Source organism: Phascolarctos cinereus, unplaced genomic scaffold, assembly GCF_003287225.1.
Source record: "Phascolarctos cinereus isolate Bilbo 61053 unplaced genomic scaffold, phaCin_HiC Scaffold_5;HRSCAF=322, whole genome shotgun sequence".
In the NCBI taxonomy this organism is placed as follows: Eukaryota; Metazoa; Chordata; class Mammalia; order Diprotodontia; family Phascolarctidae; genus Phascolarctos; species Phascolarctos cinereus.
In genome coordinates, this window is record NW_027555958.1 from 103,981,467 (window position 1) to 104,004,088 (window position 22,622).

Sequence of the window (22,622 nt, forward strand, 5' to 3'; positions counted from 1 at the left end):
AAGAACCTCCAGTACAAAGAAGAGCAATCCTCTCTTCTACTTCAGTCCTCCCATCTCCTGCTATGCCTGTTCTTTGGAGGCAGGGAAGAGTGACTCTCTCCACTCAATGATGAATATTCTCACACCTGGTCATACTCTTTACATCCCAGTGACTGAACTTCTGTAGATCATCTTCAAAACCCCATTCCACACCCTCTACCACCCAATTCCTCATTCCCATCCTACTACCCCAAAGCTTCATCCTAACTCCATGCAGCCATTCCACTGTGCCCTTTGGAATGCTTGTTTCATAGACAAAAACCTTCCCTTCCTCTTAAATCTTTTCTTTTCCCATTCCTTCTATCTCCTAGTTCTTACTGAAACCTGGCTTCCCTCTGATGACACAGCCTTCCTGGCCACTCTTCCCATACTGGCTGCACCTTCACTCGTTCTCCATGGCTCACTGGTGAAGGTGGAAGAATTAGAATACTCCTAGCGCCCCAATGCCACTTTCAGGTTCTCCCCCTTCCTCCATCATCCAGTAACCTGTCTTCCTTTGAAGTTCATGCTATTCATACCTAGCACCCAATCACAATCCTGGTAGCTAGTGTCTACAGACCCCCTCCCCCACTCCTCTTCCTTCCTCCATGACTTTGATACCTGGTTAACAATTTTCCTCTCCTGTCCACCTCCTCTTCTCATATTGGGGAATGTCAACATACACATCGATTTCCCCCCAAATATCCTAACCATTCAATTCCTCAAGCTACTCACATCCCACGAACTACTTTTCCACCCTATCTCAGCCACAAACAAAGATGGTCACACCCTTGATCTTACCATCAATAACAAATGTACCACCTCTTGATTTCAAGAATTCTGAAATCCTCTTACCCAACCTTAATCTATTGGATTTTCAACTTTCCCTCTGCCTCCTTTACATAACCCTACTCTTCATCCTCACTGTGACCTCTAATCCCTTGACCCCTCCCCCCCTCAATTTTCTCCCAGGTTCCCTCACCTGCACTGGTTACTCTCTCCTCTTTTCCCCATCTTGACTCCTTGAGTGAACCAACTCAACTCTATACTGTTCTCCTCTCTTGAATTCCTAGACCCTTTATCACGCCCAGCTTAAGTCTTAGCTCTGGATCACTCCCACTATTTGTTGCCTTTGCTTCCTACACACACGCTGCTGAACAAAGGCAGAGAAAAATCACATAACTGTTCTGACTGTTCACTACAAATTTATGATACGTAACTTCAACTGGGCCCTCACTACTGCTAGGCAATCCTACTAAATATCTCCCTTACCAATTCACTAACCCATTATCCACAGGTCTTCCAAACCTTATGTATAAAGTCCTTCACACCTGACTCCAACTTACCTTCCAGCCTTATTATATATTACTCCATTTAATAACCTCTACATTCCAACAAAACTGGACTTTTTGTTGTTTTTCACAAGCTCCATTTCCTATCTGTGTCTTTGCATTTTATGTCCTTTGTACCTGGAGAACATTTCCTGCACATCTATGCCTCTTAGAATTCCTAGTTTCCTTAAAATCTCTACTCAGGTTTCAACCTTCTTCATGATCCTTTTCCTGATTCGGCCCAACAGCTAGTCCCTTGCCCTCCAATATTCTTTGTACATAATTAGATATGTATATGTGGTATCCTCTGATAAAATGTAAGTTCCTTGAAGGCCAGAGCTGTTTCACTTTTATATGTAACCTCACATTACCTGGCACTTTGTAGGCAAATAATAAATACCCATTCATTCACACAATGAATCAGTGCAGATGTGTATAATACACTAATTAATCCCTGGAGTAAATATTCTTTTTTATGAGTGAATGAAATATTTTCAAGCAGTAAAGAATTACTTGACATTCTGTAAAGGCATTTAAACATAAAAGTCATACTCCGGGGTCATGAAAATTTATTTCAAAAGGTAAGCAGTTTATTCCTTAGAAGAAGTTTAAACAATCCAAGATAATCCCAAAGGGCTAATAATGAAGCATAGTATTCACTTTCAGAGAAAGAACAGATAGTTTGAATACAGACTGAAGCATGTTATTTTTCACTTTCTTTCATTTTTTCCTTTCATTCTAGTCATCTTGTACAAAATGACTAATATGGAAATTTTACACATAATTGCACATGTATAACCTATATCTGCCTGCTTACCATCTGAGGGAGGGGGGAGGGCAGGGAGGAAGGGAGGGATAGAATTTGGAACTCAAAACTTTAAATAAAAATATTTTTTAAAAAGTAGTTTAAATTTTAATAATATAAGAGCAGTTGTTACTTGGAATACTCAAAGTCTGTGACAAAACAGGAATATTTTTAATAATGGCACTTTAGAACTTATTTTAGTAAGCCATGCAATACTACCAATGGCCTTCCTTGATATATGTTCTTACCAGTTTACATCCACTGGGGCTATCTTCTCCTAACATCTATTTCTTTCCTATTCAAGAGAGCACTCTCCTTATAACACAACTACAATCTTTGCTTCATGAATGTCCATATAAAGATCAAGCATTCAGATCTAAATAACATCTACAACACTCACTTCCCCATCATTTTGGCAGACATACGTAACATTTCACAACAGTTTAGGCCAAAAAAATCTCTAATGGCTCCAGACAGTAAGTATAAGAAACCTATCCCCTCAATTAAAAAAGTCATCATAGAACATTTAGGTATTTAGCATTAGGTATAGTCAAAACCAATCAGTAAGGCATTTTTAAAAACACAGTATCAATGGTACATTAAGCTATTGCTAAATCTGAGACATGTTCTTCAAAGAAATAACATCTAGCATAGATTATTGTTGAAATTTCCAGTATAAACTTTAAACTGCATCACAATGAATGGAAAGTTATAGTTTTTTTCCCCCAAATTACCTTGTAGAGATGTCCAACTCACAAAAATTTCCAAATTAGAAGAGACTTTGATGATCAATGTTATTCTCACAAAAAGATTTTCTAACAAATAGGATTCAGAGCATTCTACTTTGGATGGTTCTAAATGAGAATTTATTGAATATCTTTGCTAGGTATCCAGTACTGTACTAAGTGCTTTGTGCTGCTTTTTCCATGTTCTGCCCAACAGTCTGTACTAATACCTCCTTGCTGTTCAATTAAAGATACCATATAAAAGATAAGATAAAGTTCTATCCAACAAAAAAATGTTAATCTAACAATGTCTTTTTTTTGTATAATATTTGAGAATGGTAATTGAACACTTATGTGACTAATAAAATGTTTTATTAAACAATAAAATTTGATATTTTCTACAAAGAAGAGGAATAACAATTTAGGTTTTTGCAGGGGGAGGGGAATGAAAGAGAAAGGAGGGAGGCTTTTTGATTACTTTGTAGTAAATAGAATGATAGTCTTAGAATTAGGAGACAAAGTCTCATCTGTTCTGAGACCTGTGTAACTTCTGAAGGACATCACTGTCATGTATGGGTATATACTAGATGATCTCTCAGATCTCTTCCAAGTCTGAGATTCCATAATTTTGCCCTGTAAATTTGCTTCCACAGTATTAACAAGTAAATGTATATTATTTTAAAAAACCTTTTTTAATCAGAAAAAAAAATTAGCTTACTTTGCCTTTGTAGAAATTACTCCAATTTCAATCATAAAAAGTTTTATTTAAAATCAATAAAGACAAATTTTCAATAGTAGGGATCCCAAATACCAATATGAAATAACACTTCACCAAAATTAAAGTAGAATTTCTGAAATGTGCTAACTAAAGAAAAAGAAATCAAAGTGTGTGTTTACATAAACCAACAATATATCCACAATAACAAAAGTTTTCTGTCTACTTCAGTCCCTTTCAAAGTGAGGCATTTTAATATATATTTTTTAAAAACCTAAAATGTTATCATTCTGGGCTCCTTTACATTCTCTAAGAGTTCTTGCAGTGCAAACTAGCACCTACTTACATCATGTAAAACAGATATTGTAGCTATATAAAACAAATTATAAACGCTTTTCTTTCCAAATCTTCATAATCCCTATTTTTCACCTGGAAATAAATCAATGCTTAAATCAAAATTCTTAGGGGTAAAAAAAGTTATTGATAAATATCTACATTTTAAAATGACCACAATGCAAGTAGCCCTAAGTGATGTAAGGCACCTTGCCCCCGTGGGATTCAGGAAAACCTAGATTCAAGCCCTCTTTCTGACAAATAGTGGCTGTGTGACCTCTGACAAATTACAATTTCTCAGTGACCCAGGAAACTCTCTAAGACTACAAGTTTCAAAACAGTCTTAGATTTACATTGGTGAAAGGAGTTTCCTTACCAGAAGTCTCCTATACCAATAAAGTCACAGGTCACAAATAAAGTAAAATTATAAAAATCATACGGAAAGGATGCTTCTAACAGAGGCAGTAGAGGTTAAAGGACTGTATAATCACAGGCAAATCACAATCTCCTAATACCTCTGGCATTCTTTAAGGGTCTGTCTGCTAAGTAACTTTCCGCTACCTAATCCTACCTCATGCCCCTCCCCATCCCGACAACAAAAAATGTATAAAACCACCTCTTCACTAATTTGAAAACTGGATAACTTCATATACAAATCTGGCTTTTCTCTTCCCTATTTATCAAGGATGTTGAATTATAAGGATTATCAGAAGCAGAATAAAGCCAAGCAAAAGAGGTTCAGGCAAGTAAGTTACAAGGTACCTGAAAGAAACTCTACTATACAGACAGCTTGCTCTTTCTTAAGGATGTATATATGATGAAGGAAATGAGTCCAGGTACTGTTTCTGGGCTAGTTATATTGCTATAGAGGTCCTGATCACAAGGTTAATTTTCTCTCTAGACAGTTAAGCCAAACATTGTAATCTCTAATCAATCATTCTTCGAATGTAATCACAAGAACCAATCATGTGAAAGTGAAGATGACTGGTCCCACCAATCACTATTGAAGGAAAAATAACTCAAAGAGCATGTCATGTTTAATATGAGTTAGTAAATCTTTGTATGCAAGCACAGCAAGTGTGGTGGAAATCTGAATTTCCTTTAAAAAGTCTCCATTTATTTATTTATTTGCCTGCCCACCCACCTAATTAATCAACCATTAATTAATTAATTAATTGCTTTTTGGTGAGGCAATTATAGTTAAGTGACTTGCCCTGGGGTCACACAGCTAATAAGTGTCAAGTGCCTGAGGCCCCATATTTACTTTTGATGATTTTTCCATTTCCTAGAAATTAAGATAGCCTAACTAAAAAAAAAAGTGGTAAGAACAATTCAACTAATATTCATCATCTGCTTCTTTAATCAGAAGTGTACCTTTTTAAAAGGTGGATTTAAGTTTAATATAACCACTATATTTAGCCAGTTCTCTTTCTCTAACAACCTATACAATTGCTATGCTCATATAAGTCAGCTAACTGTGAAATGCAAATTCCTAGTTTGTTTTAATATTTGTTGTCTTTAAGACAGTAACCATAAATTTGTATGTAAGAAATTTAAAAAGAGCAGATAAAATGTTGCATCCTCACAGAATTTCTTCCACGTGATGATGCCTTATCTCTGATGGAAAATTAAGTAATCAGAAAATGCTAGTACAAGAAATGTTAAAAAGAAATGCCTAAACGTCATATTGAACCACAAAGAGACAAAACAGGACTCTGTACCATGAATGTTATCTTTTCTTTAATACTTCATGACCTGTAATTCCATTGGTGTGGGTACTCCTTCCACCACCATAGTCTACAGAATCCTTCTTTAACTCAGTAAGTGGTGTTTTGAGAGATGCTGGGGGGTGGTGGGTGATGATGAGGGTCAGGATTTATTAACCTACAGCAAACCAGGTAATGAGTCTCTCTGAAGTTAGGCCAATATCCAGATAAACAGACAGAGTCATTCCATCACCTTGCTAGAGATTAAGCTCCACTGGGGCATAGGCTAAGGACTAAAGCTACCACTACACTGGATTAGGTAGGTATCAGAAGGATGACCTTTGTAAAGGTAATATAAGCATTATTTTTCAAAAGGGCAAGTATTCCACGATTAAAACTCCTATGTAATCTATTCTGCCCTCATCCCCAAAATATAATTTGCTATACTGCTTAAAAAAATAACTCATTACAAAAATGCTAAGACTAAATTGTTTTCCTTGTGAAAATGATTAATATTAGCTATTTCTTAAAATAAGTGAACCACCAAAATAAGTTTGGAAATCTGATGAGTTCTCAAATTTAATCCAAGCAAGCCTCTTAGCTGTATGTGTATACCATCATTTATATTCAAAGTTAATACTGATAGCATTAATACCCTATACCATGTGTAAAAGTACACCTGAAAAAACCAATATACAATGTATAGTCCTTTCTAGATGGCTACCTATTCAATCATTCAACAAGCATTTATCAAACACCTGTTATATGCCAAACACTGTATTAGTCACTAGGCAAGATGGGGACAAGATCTGTGATTTTCACCAGTATGAGGAACTCCCAGGTGAGGAAACTCCCCCTACCAATGCAGGTCAACATCTTTTCTGCAATTTAAAGTCTTAAGAGAGTTAGCTGTCTAGGGCAATGAGAAGTTTAGTGACTTGCCTAGGGCCACAAAGCTTGTGTAAGTCAGAGTCTAGATTTGAATACAATTTTTCCTGGTTCTGAGGCTGGCTCTACCCACTATGCAACGCCCTTTTGCTAAGTGGAATATAAAGACAAAAATTAAGTCCCTGCCCCTAAGGGGCTTACATTTTATTGAAAAAAAACATGCATAAATTAAAAGTAGCTAGGTCATGCAGTGAATAGAGTGCTAGACCTGAAAGCAGAAAGACCTGAGTTCAAATCCCAACTCAGACATTTACTAGCTGTGAGACCCAGAGCAAGTCACTTAAACTGTCTCCTCATCTGTACAATAGGGATAATGATAGTTCCTACCTCCGAGAACTGCTGTGAGAATAAGATAAGACAAAATTGGTAAAGTGCATTGTAAGCCTTAAAGCACTATATAAATGCTAGCTACTATTAAACACAAGTATGAACAAAATAAATACAAAACAGGTATGGGGAAGAGGGAGAAGAAAGTCTCAGGAAAGGCTTTATGGAGGAGGTAGCCAAACTAGCCTTTGAAGAAAACTAGGGATACTACCCTGGATTACCCCCTACAGCCTCTTTCCTTTACCCTTGTTTCCTTCACCCTCTGTTGAACAGAGAAGAAAGTCCTCTATGTTAACTAGTTCCACATATCAGCTAAAGCACTGTGAAATACAAATTCCTAGTGTGTTAGAATACTTGCTGTCTTTAAAACATTAACAATAAATTTATGTGGAATAGATTTAAATAGAGCAGATAAAATGTTGCATCTTCACAGAATTTCTTCCTATAGTTATCAGGTGATGATGTCTTATGTTAACTGGTCTCCACTGGGTCCTCGACATAGCAAGGCAGTCCTTCTACACCTCCCTAACTGATTCTTTATCCCAATCACTAAACTTGACTGGGCCTAACCACTTTTCTCAAGCCTCCCACAGCACCTTTCATCTTAATTAACTGGAAAAAAAATTGAAAGCATTCACTGGGAGCTCCCTTTTCTTTCCTTCTCCTAATATCACATCTCCCTGAAATCATTATAACCCTCACTCAGACTCCGTTTGGCCTTTAAAAACTGTCACTGTTTAAAAACCCCTCCTATCTTTCTCTTCTCTCTAGATTTTTGTAATATTACTCTTTCCAGGTTCTACTCTAACCTACCCAACCACTCCTCAGTCTCCTTTGCTTGATCTTCATCCAGGTCACGCCTGCTAATAATGTTTCCTGCAAAGTACTGTCCTACTAGGCCCCCTTTTTTTCTCCCCTTATGCTATTTCACTTGGTGATCTCATTAACTTCTAAGGATTCAAATATCTCCAATCTCACATTTCTAACTACCTTTTGGACATCTCAATCTGGATGTCCCATAGACACATTAAATTCAACATATCCAAAAATGAACGAATTATTTTTCCCCAACCCTCCCCTTTTCCTAACTTCTCTATTACTGGGAGGGTACAATCTCCCAGTCACCCAGGCTCACAAAATAGGCATCATCCTCAACTCCTCATTCTTTATCACTACCCATATTCAATCTGTTGCCAAGGCTTGCTGATTTTACCTTTGTAACATCCTTTGCATAGTCTCCTTTCTGTCCTCTGACACTGCTACCACCCTGATGTAGGTCCTTATCAACTCATTCTTGGACTGCTGCAATACATTACTGGTTGGTCTCTCATGCTACAAGTCTCTCCCCACTCTAGTTCATTCTATACTCAGCTGCCAAAGCACAGGTCTGATCATGTCAACCCCCTACTCATTAAACTCTAGTGGTTACCTATTACTTCCAGGATCAAATATAAAATCCTCTGATCGGTGTTCTAAGCCTTTCATAACCTGGCCCCCTTCTACTTTTGCAGTCTTATACACCTTAACCCTGTCATGTACTCTGCAATCCAGTGCCTCTGGCCTCCTTGCTATTCCTCAAACAAGGCATTCCACCTCCTGACTGGGAATTTTCTGTGGCTCTCATCCACACTTGGAATTCTCTTCCTCCTTATCACTGCCTCCAGCCTTCTCTGTCTTCTCCTTCAAGTCCTAGCTAAAATCCCATTTTCTACAGAGAGCCTTTCTTGATCCCCCTTAATTCTAGTGCCTTCCCTCTGTTGATTATCTTCAATTTAGCTTGTTTGTAGGTAGTATAATGGAAGTACCTGCTATCCTTATGCCTTTGCCTTTGATTGGATGGCTCCTCCTAGAACCTCCGTTTAAGGAGGCTGCCCAGGTCATTCCTCTTCAGACCCCATTCTAGACTTTCTCTACTATGCTCTCCACTGAGTACCTTCACAGCCCCCCTTCCCCCTCCCCTTTCAGCTTCCTTTGATGTGTGGTCTTTCCCATTAGAACGAAAGCTCCTTAAGGGATGGAGTGTTCTTTCTGCTTTTATTTGTATTCACTGGGGTTAACATGGTATCTAGAACACAGCAAGCACTTAATAAATGCTAGCTGACTGACTGACTTGGGGTGGAAGATTGGGAGAGAGGGTGGAGAAGATAAGTTTTGTTTTCCACAAGTCTGAGTTTGAAACTCCAAGGAGATGTTCAGTTTGAGATGTCCAAATAACAAATGATGATTTGAGACTACAGCCCAGGAGAGACAGGACTAGATAAAGTCATTTCTTCTGCCTCCAGTACTATGCTATGCAAAATTGTGCAGGAAAAAACAAAACAAAACAAAACAACACACAAGGCTTACAGGGAAAACAAGGTTGGGGCACAATGCTCAAAAACTTCACTAGTAACACACACACACATACACAAAGACTTCAGAAACCTAATAAAAACAGTAGCAGTTTTATACATGTTAAATGGTTAAGAAATACATAAATACTACAATAAATGGTGGCTGAGATCTTGAGTTCCTAGGTTGCATGAGCAAGATGGGCAGGCCATGACTTTGGGCCTTAAGGCTGGAGACCATGTCTGACAGGGATGGGAGTAATATAGAACAGTCCTTCTCTGTCCTACTACAACCGAAGAACATTTATAATAAATATGGCACTTTACTTTGAAAATGATCTGAAGTTTGCTTATAGAAGTGGGCATCCGAAGGGTTCCAGCTTGTGAGTTATTGTGAAGTAGTGCAGTTTTCTGCATTCTTGGTGTTTCTCTTGGAAGAAACTGTGCAGAGGCAAACCTGGAAACAGAAATTCAAGTTATGCTCAAAATGTTCCCTAATATAGCAATTTCAACAAATCTGCATTTTCAAAATGCAGGTTAGAGCAAAACTGACTCTATATATTGATTGGGGAATCATCTTCATGGAAATGAAAATTTAACCCATGGAGAGAATGGAATAAGAGAAGCCAGTATAGAGAAGGCCCAAGTCTGGGAGGACTTAAAGAAAGTGGTCAGACAGGTAAGAAGACAACCAGAAGCAAGTGGTATCTTGAAAACATGGAGAAAAGAGAGCATCCAGGAGAAAGTAATCAACAGTGTCAAAGCCTTTAGAGTGGTCAAGAAGAATGATACTGGGGGAAAGGGCCATTAGACTAGGCAATTAAAAGATCATTGATGCTTTTGAAGAGCAGTTTCCATTGAATGATGAGGTTCAAAGCTAGAATCGGGAAAGGAAAGGGACCAAGCATTTATATAGCACCTACTATGGGCTAGGCACTGTGCTAAACACTTTATAAATATCATCTCATTTGATCGTCACAACAATCTTGCAAGATAGGTGCTGTTATTATCCTCATTTTACACTTGAGGAAACTGAGGCAATCAGTGGTTAAGTGACTTGCTCAGGGTCACACAGCTAATAAGTACCTGAGGCTTGAATTGAACTCAGGAATTCCTAACTCCAGGTCCAGCACTCTATCCACGGCATCATCTTGCTGCCTTAAAAAACCCATAGAGCTTAGAATTAAGGAAGTGGAGTCACCAATTATAGATGTCTTTCTCAAGGAGTTTAGCTAAAAAGAAGAGAAGAAATATAGGATGTTAGCTAGCAGGGATGGCATATTCAAAGTTAGGGTTTTTTAAGGATGAGTAGACAGCAATGTGTTTATATGTAGAAAGAAAGAAAACTATAGCCAGGGAGAGATTAAAGATTTGTGAAAAATGGGATGACTGAGGGAGCAATCTGCTGGACAAGACAAGATTGGATGTGATGAAGGATGCATATAGAAGGGTTTGCCTTAGCAAGGAAAAGGGCTACAGGAATAAAGGAGGACTTAATGGGCAAAGATATCTGAGTGATGGTGAGATGAGAAGGAAAGCAAAAGCTTTCCTTAAGAGGCCTAAATTTTTTCAGTGAAGCATGAATTGAGGCCCTCAGCTAAAAGGATGTAGGGAGGGAGTGTGATAGGAGGCTTGAGGAAGGATTAAAAGATTTGGAATTGCAGTGGTTAATGAGAGATGGAACTGATTTAGGGAGGTATGAAAAGATGGCCCTACATCAGTGACGACCCAGCTGAGTTAAGGTAACATAAATCTATAGTCGGTTCAGTCAATGAAGTTTCTTGACTTTCTCTTGCTCTAATCAGCAGCACAGGAATAAGAAAGAAGGTAGGTAATGGCAGGAATAATCCAAGGCTGGGTTTGGCATGCTGTGATAAACAACAGAAAAAGAAGGCAAGATATTTGAGCATAAGGTTGAATTGATAAATCCAGAGATTGAGATAAAGGAGCAAAGTGCTGCTTATACTTGAGAAATAACTAAGGGATAGAAGGTGAGGATGAAGAATAGGATTAGGGTTCTTAAGGCAGAGGGAAACATGGAATGATATGATTCTCACTGTTGCAATGAAATAGCACTGTAAATCCTGAGATACTATCTATAAAGTAAGTGATTATCATCAGACTTTTCTTTCTAGAAGTTTGGCCATGAAAGGGAAGAGAGAAATGTGGAGATAGTTGGGTCAGGAAAAGGCTATTTTGAGATGAGAGAATCCTAGAGGAATAACAGCTTTTAGAATTGGCAAGAGAAACCCAGATGTCATTTAGTCCATCTCCCTCATTTTACGTATGAAGAAACTTATGCTTAGAGAGGTAAAATGATGTGCCTGAATTCAATTTATATTCACTAGGAAAGAGAAAATAGCAAAAAATTGGGAAGTAAGCATTAGTGGGGCTTCAGGCAAGTGGGAGCTCTAACAAACTGTGAATGAAAAAGACTACCATAGGCATTTTGGAAAGTAATATGATTATGAGTTAAAAGTCACAAAAGTGATCATCTGGAATTCTGTCCCTAAAATATCCTAAACTAGGGAAAAGAGCTTCTGTACAAAAATATTCATAGCTGCTCTTCTTGAAATAGCAAAAAATCACAAACAACAACTTGTGTGTCTAATAATTTGATAATGGCCAAGTATGTCATGGTATTTTAGTCAAATGGAATATTATAGTGCCATAAAGTCATAAATATGGAATGTGCATTAAAATATGGAAAGACCTATATGAAAGGATGAATATAACTAGGACTGAATACACACAGATTACAATTATTTTAAAAAGGAAAAATCCAGAGGCAATGGGAAGTTCACACAAACCTAGAAGAAAGGCAACTTTTACTCATTTGTTAACTCATTTAACAATAACAACAATCAGCTGACAATTATAGCATGCTTTTAAAGGATTGCAAAATACTTTATATGTTATATTTAATCCTTATAACTACAGGGAAAGGTAGGTACTATAGTATTTATTATCCCCATTTAACAGATGAGGAAACAGATTAAGCAGCTTGCCAAGGGTAACACAAGAAGGTAGTCATGTCAGAGGCAATATTTGAACCTATCATTCACTCACTTGACACTAAGACTAGCACTCTTTCTATAACATCATGCTGCTTCCTATACAAGCTTTTCTACCTACCTAAAGCTAAGACTTTTTATTTCAGATTTTACTTATTTTTTTTTAAAAAAGTATATCATAATTTCAACTAGTTTCTCCTTACTACTCAAAAACCCTTCTATTCTATACTACTGATTTCCTATCACATTCCCCCCACAGTGATTTATCTACGTCAAGGGTAGAGAACCTTCAGGCTGGAGGCCACACATGGCCTTTTAGGTCCTTGGGTTCGGCTTTCTGACAGAGTTAAACTCTTACAGAACAAATCCTTTTATTAAGGGAATTTGTTCTGTGAAGTCTGGATTCAGTTAAAAGATCTCACTTGAGGACCTAAAGGGCCACATGTGGCCTTGAGGCCACAGGTTTCCCACCCCTGATTCTACATCTTTTCCTCTCTTCAAACCTTCAGTTGCATTTCTCAGGTGTTTTTCTATCTACATTGATGGTACTTCTGTCCATACAAATTTTTATGGTACCAAACTGCAATATCTTTTCTCTCAAAGACAGACCTTTTTAAGTGCAGAAATTGTTTTTATCCATACTATTAGGTGTTTTAAACCTATGATGGTCATTAATTTTTTTAATACATGATCATATTGGCTAATATTACTTCATATCAGCCTGAAGTATTTAGCCACCTAATTATCAATTATCAACACAAGGTATTATTAATATATTAGCACATTACTATATACTATCTGAATAGAAAACTGGCCTCAAAATCTGGAAGACCTTGTCTCAAAGTCCAGTTTGTGATACATATGAGACCTTGGTAATTAATGTCCAAGTTAACCTCTCAATGCCTTCAAGCAACTTCATTCACTTGCTGGTCTGCTTTGGTAAGGAGAATTTCCTTATTGGTAGTTCACTATACCAATAAAATCATAGGTACTGACCAAAACCAAAACCAAAACAAACCCCAAACCAAAATAAACAAAAAACTATCATCACCAACATTCAAATCCACTAGTAACTAGGAAGGCAAAATACAAAGCAATACCTATATTCAACAAAGAACAAAATCCTTCTTGTAAAACCAAAGGGAAGCTCACTAACTATATTAGTAAGTAGGAATGAAGCTAATACTGGATCTTAACTTTTAACAAGTAAAATATGGAAATTGAAGAGATATTTATTATAAAAGAAAAACTGAAGAAAATTCAAATTAGAAAAGCATAATGATCATTTTTAAAAGTTTTATACTATTATATTTAACTTTACATTTGAAACATAATCAAAGTTTGGTGCCCTCCAATTTTTTAATACTTTCCCTGGAGAAATGCTAAGCTGTAGGTTACTGGTTAATTTAAAACGACCATCCAGACTTTCACAAAGGAATGGGCAATAAAAATAGAAACAATGAACAAAATTTCATGTTAATATTGTGATTTTTTTTAAATGAAGCTAATATTTTATTTCAGTCTGTACTCTGGAGAGTTATAGTAAATCAAACAGTTACACACATAAATTGTTTTCTCTCAATTCTGTTGTTTTCAGCAAAACAAATCAGATAGGCAGTCAGACAGGATCAAAAGAGATAATTTTCGTAAAGCACTTAGCACAGTGCCTGGCACATAGGAGGCACTTAATAAATATTTATTCCCCTCTTGGATAAGATCCCTAATTTGGAAGTAAAATTCCAAGTATTACTTCAATTCCTCCTTTACTGTATCCAAACATATGCATAATAAACTAGAATAAGGATTCATTTTATACCCTTGGAAAGATTTAGTATCACATATCAGAGGCTGGAAGGAATCTTAGATATCATGTAGTCCTGGGGCTGAGGAATCAGGTTAAAATATAACTGGGAAATGTTTAACAAAATAAATGAAAATACAGTAAAACACAGATAATGTTAATTTATTGTTTTCTAAGTCAATATGTGGCCAGTAGGGATCCATTTCTATTTGAGTTTGACACTACTTATGTAGTCCAACCTCTTGCCTCACCTTCCTTTTTTCTTTTTACAAATGAGGTAATTAAAGTCTAAGAAGGTTATATGATTTGTCACACAAAAGGGTAGAGTCAGAGTACTTAGGTTCAAATTTTACCTCTGATTCACCCCACTAATGTGTCGTGACCTCAGCAAAGTCACTCCATCTCTTTAGAGTTTCATTTTCCTTATGTGTTAAATGAGGAGGGGCTGGACTAGACACTCTGAGGTTCATTCCAGCCCTAGATCTATACTCCAATGCTTTATATAGAGGTACTCACTAGAAATGGGTTAAAAAGAAATTAAAATTAATAGGCAGAAACTATAAATGACATAAGTAACATTTCTTTTGAAAAGGCATGATATAAATGAAAGATATTATTAGGGAGTAAAGATTGCCATTGGTCCCCTAAAGGTCCCCAGATCTCTTTGTTCAATCCTGCCCTCAGCCGTTCTGGATGGGTTTGCTACTTTCAGGTGGTTCCTGTTAGGTAGTTATTCTTGGAGTAAAAGCCTATTTGCAGGCTCTCTGGGAAGTTAGCAAGTACAACTACCTAGCACCTTGCTAGAATCTTAAACTAATTAGAATAGACCTTCAACATCTCAATAAGTGATCATCTAACCTCCACTTGGAGACCTCCAATGGTGGAGAACTCACTAACTTGTTATGTAGCCCATTCTGCTTTTAGACAGCTATGATTACTGCAGTTTTTCCTTCCACTGAGCACAAATTTGCCTTTTGGCAACTTCCACCTCTCATTATCACCTTGTGGGCATAGCAGAACTAGTTTAACCTTCCACACCACAGCCCTTTTGACACTGGTCTCCTAATGAGACAGAGATCAAAGGATGGGATATGTTCAAGGTAAGAGAGATCTTTTCAATCTGACTGCTAGGGCAGAAAGGAGGTCAGTGAAGAGATATGCAACTCCATTTAAGTATTTCTGTGGAAAGCACTACCATCTTCCTCGTCACCCAGGTTCCCAACCCTGCAATTATACTCAACTCCTCTCTGTTCCTCATCTTTATATCCAGCTGTCAAATCTTATCTCTATTTTACTTTCACAACCTCTCTCCCATTTTCTCCCTCTCTCCACTAACACAAGCATTGCCTTATTTAAGGCCCTCATTACTTCTTGTTTGGACTATAACTGGAGACTAACTGGTCTCCCTTTTGTCTAGACTCTCCTTTGTCTAATCCAACTCTACCCAGCTGCCAAAACCATCTTCCTAAGGGACAGGCTTAGCTATGCCATTCCTCTACTAAAAAATATTCAGCTCTATTACTTCTAGGAAAAAATACAAAAATCTACATCTTGGCATTTAAAGCCCTCCACAATCTAGCTCCAACTGTTCTCACCTTATCTATATTATCTTCAACACATTCTCTGGTCAAATGGATCTACTGAACTAATTTCTCTGCTTTCACCCAAGCTGTACCCCATGCCTGACATGCACTCCTCCTCCACAAAGACTTTCTTAATTAATGCTTTATCCTTCCCCAAATTACTTTGTTTTTACATATCAATCTACTTGTCCCAGTTGAATGCAAACTTTTTGAGGATAGGACCTATTTCTATTTGGTCTTTATATTCCCAGTATCAAACAGTGGTTAGCATAAAGTAGGTGCCTAATAAATGCTTGCTAAACATGACAGAACAATTTTACACTTTGAACATGTATGATAGGACCAGCATTTTGTTGACTCAGTGGCCCTGAGTTTCCTGACTTCCTCCTCCCAGGCAAACTGACTGGCTGAAGCTTCCAGGCCCCATGGAATAAAAGGCCCCAGGCCCTAGCCACATGTAGTCAGTACCTCTCAGGCTTGGTGGTTGCCTAAAACCATGTGAGTCACCATACCCTGATAACATACTGACCAGACGAGTTTCCAGATCCAGATGGAAACAGAGATAATGCCTAAGGCCTTCTCCCACCATTCAGAGAAGCTAAATGTCACAGTATCCTTGCTGTGTGTTGAACACAGTAAACCTCTTGCCTCAGAAACTTACTTAGCTGTGTGACACTGGACAAATCACTTAACTTCTGCTTGCCTCAGTTTCTTCAACTGTAAACTGAGGATAATAATAACACCTACTTTTCAGAGTTGTTGTGAAGACCAAATGCAATATTTGTAAAGGGCTCAGCACAGAGCCTGGCAAGAGCCCTACATAAACGCTTATTCCCTTCCATTCCCCCTCCTTTGTTCAATGACTCACAAGTGCTTCGTTTCATCCCAACATCAAACCTGAACTAACAGGGCACAGTGGCTAGAGTACCTAAAACAACATGTAACTAGTCATTTAAAGTGATTCTTTGCTAAATAAAAAAGGAACAGTAAAGACAGGTAAATTAACCTCTTGTCCTGCCAAAGAATAAATAATAGGTAATAAGCATTTCAGCATATTTTTCTAACAACAACAAAAAATTCCACACCAGTATTACTGCTTTTGACAATGTTTCTGACTAAACAAAACTTTTTTTTAGTGTGAGTACTACATTTTACAAAGTTGAGTTGCTGATTTCAGGATCCCATTTACATTGGCAAGCATTTCTCTACTCATTGATGGGGAGTGGAAAAACATTCCACTTTTTTGCTATTGGCCCTGTATTGCTGAAGCACAAGCTATACAGTTTGGACTAGTCCACCGGGCAGTTGCAGCAATTAGCACAGTGCCTGGCACATAGTAGGTGCTTAATAAATGTCTGATTAATTATTGCTCCATCAATTCTGCTAACACCATTTGAGGTTACTTTGTCGTCAAGATTTTGTGGGTCAGAAGGAATTAACCTGAAACCAAATGTAAAAATAAAAAATACAGTTTAAACCTACAGCCAACTTCTTAATAGGAAACAACTAAAGTTTAACCTACTAGGAAGAAAAATTAAATTCTATGTTAGGAACGACTACACATACAAGTATGACCCCAAACTTAAGCACAATCTTGAAAAATAAAATATATCTTAAAATTAGGAGGTACATTTAACAGACATCTGTAAGGCACGGGGGGGGGGGGTGAGGGGGAATGGGATATTATTAGGCCTTAACTAGACATCTATAAATACAAATAACAGTCTAAATAATCAACACATCCTGATATTTTCTTTTTTTAAAAAATCACACAGTGCTCAGCAAAAGTTAGGCAATTAATAAATGCTAGCTGACTGTTTCACTTGCAATTATATAACCCAAAGGGTATTACAGCTTACCTCAATAGAAAATAAAACATAGCATTCTAATTGTACTTCAATTTCATTGCCATGGCTACCTCTTCCAAGTTAAGTTGATGGCAATTCATTCTTGAATGCCCAACCATCTTGACTCTTGTTCATAATTCTCCTTTAAATCTGCCCTGGAGGAGGGTCCAACCATAATACTAGATGCCTTTCTCTAGGTCTCTTGATATAACATGGATACAAACAAGGCACATGAGTTGTCCATATGTTATCCATGGCTCTCCATCTGTAACTAGGCCATCTTTTTTACCCAAACATGCAGGATTCTCTACCAAGAGATTATTCCTTTACTATTACCCATTTCATTTAAGCACAACTGACAAATTCTACTACAACCATAAAAATGTATGTTTTTTCCCCCATCCAGAATCACTCTACCGTACTATGTCCTATACTTCTATTAACTATTTCCCAAAGATACCTAAGGATCCTTCCAAATACTGCTTCATTATTTGGCTTCTATACCACTATTCTGGAGTGCTGCCTTAAAGGTCTGTTTTGTTTTTCCTTCTTTAATTGAAAACAAGAATGCTAGTTTCTTTAACAAGGCAATTAAAATACTACAAATTCTTAAGACTCCCTTTACCCTTGTTGTACCTGTCTGTAGCTAAATTGGACTTCCTGAGTTCACTCAAGTAAGCATATTTCATAATCTACTAAGGAGTTTAAGTCCTCAAAACAAAACACTAAAAATTTTAAAGTTTTTTTTACAAACTATGTTTAAAAATTATCTTATGACATGAAAATCATGGTACTCAAATCACAGAAATTTCTCATAGGGAAACAACATCAATGAATATTGAAAAGTATATTTTGAGTAAATAGCTAAGGCCCAATAGAAGCCTCTTCAAGAAGACTTTAGTCTTTATTTATTATGAAGACAACTGACACTTATCAAAGAATAAGAAAAAACTTTTACTAAGTTATAAACATTTTAAGTTTTTTTTCTTTTCTTTTTTCCTACAGAGACAGAAATGTGTTGTAAAATATACAGTCCATGTTTGAGAATCATGCCACATAATCATGCATTATTGTTTTATTTTGGGCTATTTTTGCTACTAAAAGCTCTGACTACTTGTTAATCACTACCTCAGAATGGTTTACTGCACACTAATTCAGGCGCAAGGGATTGACCTCCCCAACTTCTTCTAGGGTATTTTTCAAAGCAAAAATGCTTTGGGGAGAAAAATGCACTAATAAAGCTTTCCATTACTTCATGAATATGCATTCATCATAGCTGTGTAAGACATAGACATAAAACAGATCTAAATAGATACAAATAGATTTCAAAGTGATAACACAATGCATGGCATCTTAACCTAGCTTTAAAATGCAAGTGATTCTTGAGAGCTTAAAATCACAAAAGGGCTTTCTACTCCTTTGTAAATGCTCTTCTTGAATCAAGGGATAGAAAAAACACCGAAGTGAACTGTAAAACAGTGCTTAATAAATATTTATCTACCAAGAGAACTAGGTTCACTGTATTAAAGAGTTCACCCAAAACTTATTCTGTGAAAGACAGCCACTTAATTTTTACCCCGCCCCCACTCCTAAAAATGAGAATGTTACTTATTCCTAAATAATCTCACAAAGAGACCAAAGACAAACTATATAATAGGTGGGAACTCCTCAGAATAACTACAGTGCTATAATTAGCATTATTCTAATCCACCCTTTCCCTTAAGTTCTATGACCTGAAGAGTACCCCTTTAATGGAAAATTAAACATTATTAATATTAGTCCTTCTATCATACTAGACTTATAAAAGCATCTTCAGAGAGGTCACTAAACTCCAAAAATCAAGTTACAATGAAAACTGCTTGCTCCAATTTGTCAAGTAGAAATCCCTACTAATTCACATTGTCTAGCTCTCACTGTAAAATAATTCACAACCACAGTCATATTTATAAAGATTGTCAAGTGATTCTTAAAACTAGGAAAAACTGGATTATGTACAGGGCGGCTTAAAATATAGCAATACTTATCATTTAACATTTTATTCAGTGAACAAGATGTTCAACATAAGTGAATTTCCAGAAAAATTTGAAATGCTAAAAAATTGTTAAAACTTTATTCTAGCCATTTCTTCACGAACATATTTCTGAAAGATATTACTTGTTTCCTATATTCTGAAACAGAAGATCATATAATATTTTGTGGTTGACTCACAGTCACTAGTTCAAATATCCCATTATTATGCTATATGATAATAACCATTCTGGGTTTGCCTTTTAGTTTTTTTTTCTTCCTTGGGTGTAAGATTATCAGCTATCACTTCTATTGTCACTGTGTCTGATTCACAGGCCTTCCACCTCCTTTTTAGGTCCCTGTTTCTAATCTGGCTAAGAAATCAGATAACCAAGCTTGTTAAGAACTAGTAAACAAAAATCAATAAGGCTTCTGAGTGTTAGAAGTCCAAAACAAATAACATGGGCATTAGAGCAAGGAGTTTGTGCCAGTACTTTCTTGCTGGAGGCTGAAATTCACTGGGGATATTACTGTTCTTGCTATTTTAGGGGAAGGACCCTGAAATTTAAAAAAAGATTGATTTCTAAATTCTTAGGGTTTATTGTCTTAATAATCAATTATTTACTGAAGTAGAGGGAGGCCAAAAAGAAAAAGCATCCTGATGGTTAAGATCTTGTCTCTGATGCTTATTAGTTGTGTGACCCTGGCTAAGTCACTTAACTTAACATGCCCTTTCCTCATTTGTAAAATAGAAGATAATAATAGTTGTGACACCAACCTCATAGGGCTATAATGAAGATCAAATGAGATACTGAATCAAATAACACTGAATATAGCATTTAATGTCCTATATAAATGCCAGCTATCATGCTCATCATTGTAAGTAATCAATACCACAAAGATTCCAGAGTACTCAAGTTTTCATTTTAGCTACTTATTACTGAATAAATATTCTTGAAGTAATAACCATAAATGTAAAAATGAATGCAAAAGTATTTTGCAAATATAACCTAGAGTGGCAAAGAAACCAAAACAAAGATAATTGTACTGAATACGTATATATTACACAACTCCAGCATCTTTCTGAATTATCAATGAACTATTCTTTAACTAGAAGTTATGTTCCATAAGGAAATTGAGAAACCATAAAAAGTGACCTAGAGCTCAAATTTAAGACAGTCAGTTTCCTTTGTGTGTCCCTTTCAATATTACAAATCCTCTGCTGTCCCTTTAACTGCTATACCCTATAATTACCTTTATCTTACAACCCATCTATTTTAGATAGTTCCAAACCTTAGATGAGTAACAATTCTGATGATAATCTGTTCATTTTAGAAAAGTGAAACAAAGTAAAGGTATTTTGTTCTGCCCTCCTCAGAAATCTGCATTGAGGGGCAAGGAGAAGATAAAGCTAGTGGTTTAGGGAGGGATGGTAACCAGGGCCAGGTAGAGCTGTAGTGGAACGGAAAAGATCCAGAACACTGTTTTAATATGCCCAATTCACAGATATGAACTCTGGACAGTCTTTAAAACATACAATCATGGAAAACTTCCTTCAGACTTCTACAACAAAGCAAAGTCTCTATTCTAAATTACCAGGCTTTGTTTTCCTAAGTTGTCCTGGACATCAAAGAAATCAAACTCTTTGGCAAACACTTTAATTCATTATCGAAAATGCTATACTTTCTCTTTATTACTTCAAATATTCTCTGGACATTTTTTTTTTGTAAAATAAAGTAAGCACATCCTGCATAAAGACTACTTTGCCAATACGATGCCATATATAATATAAATAGATATCTTCTCATTCTAAACACTCCCTTTGGAAAAAAGGTATTTTTGCTTTTTCTCAACTCTCCCTCAAGGCCAGAAGAAACATTTTTGAAAGTTCAAAATGACTAACTTTGCTAAATAATTTATACAAGTATGATATGCCACTACAAAAGAATACCTTAAACCAACATAATTAGGTAAAAAATACTATAAGACATCATCGAACATCTACATTTTCCACTGATAATTGAATCTGCCTACTGAGTTTAAAATTTTCATTTCACCAGATATAATCATTATAAGAAAGTCCTGACAGTAGTGTGGGCTAGTTTACTTGAAGTGAGAATCAAATATAAGTATCATTTCAACAGAATGCCAATAATTATAATTGACATTCAGTCTTGACAACCCAGTATCAGACAAAAATCAGACCATTTATCAAGTCGGCACAGGTACTACAACAAGCTGGTTCATTAAGAGTTACAAAATACCATTAGTGGCTGCTCTGGTAGTTGTTCACCAAAGTATCTTTTGGAAGATACTGTTTAACCTTAAATTATTCCAGACACTTGAGGGGAAAAAATGAAATAAAGTAACACATAAAGACTGTATTACTAATGTAATCAACATACCTAACTCTCATTTTGATCCCTTAAATATCTTCAACTTAAGTATAGCATAACCTGTAAAAACTGATTAGATTAAAAGAAAAAAAATACCTCAATCGAGTTCTGAATCACTGGAATTTTTGCTATATTTCCTGTTAATACACTGATAGCATCAACATTCAACACATTCTGTCTGTACAAGTTTAAAAAGAACTTTTGTACGATCCCCTAACACTAAATTTATAGTTAATTCAGTCTGCAGTTCATCTACCTGACACTGCTCGAATTATTTTAGTTATCAAATGCTCAGCCAAAAGTTTATAAAATGAAAAAAAAATGAATTCAAAACTAACAAGTAGTTAATAAAAGCCTACTTCTTAGGTGCTATTTAGAACTGAATTTTTAAAATGCAAGTTTACAATTAAAATCTTACTTCACAAATGCAAAATATTTTCTATTTGTATATGTTGACAATTCCTTGACAGTGTAAAACGTATATTAAACAATGGTAATAACTGAGAGTACAACAAAAAAACCTTACTCCAGTCTGCTGCATGTCGAGTTTGAAATTGCATAAGATTGATCAATACTTTGTTTTATATGAATTTGTTAAAATGAGCTTCCTTTATGAAAAATGAATGAATCTGACCTTAATACTATTTACTTAAAAAGAGACAAAATGGACGCAAAATGAGATTCCTTTTGGTAGTGTTAAGGTCATTACCTATTTGTGACCAAATTCTTTTCGAAG

The 22,622-nt window shown here is 36.2% G+C and overlaps 1 protein-coding gene across 3 annotated transcripts in view; it reads right to left on the minus strand.

Moving 5' to 3' along the window:
* The window catches only part of TAB2 (TGF-beta activated kinase 1 (MAP3K7) binding protein 2), a 107,643-nt gene that overhangs the window by 83,807 nt on the left and 1,214 nt on the right, over nt 1–22,622 (minus strand). Inside the window, exon 2 of one of the 3 annotated variants that reach the window (XM_020986584.2) lies at nt 9,566–9,695. The exons of the other annotated variants lie outside the window; for them this stretch is intronic. The gene's annotated coding sequence lies outside the window, so the exon portion shown is untranslated. The remainder of the gene's footprint in view (nt 1–9,565; nt 9,696–22,622) is intronic. 3 annotated transcript variants of the gene reach the window in all.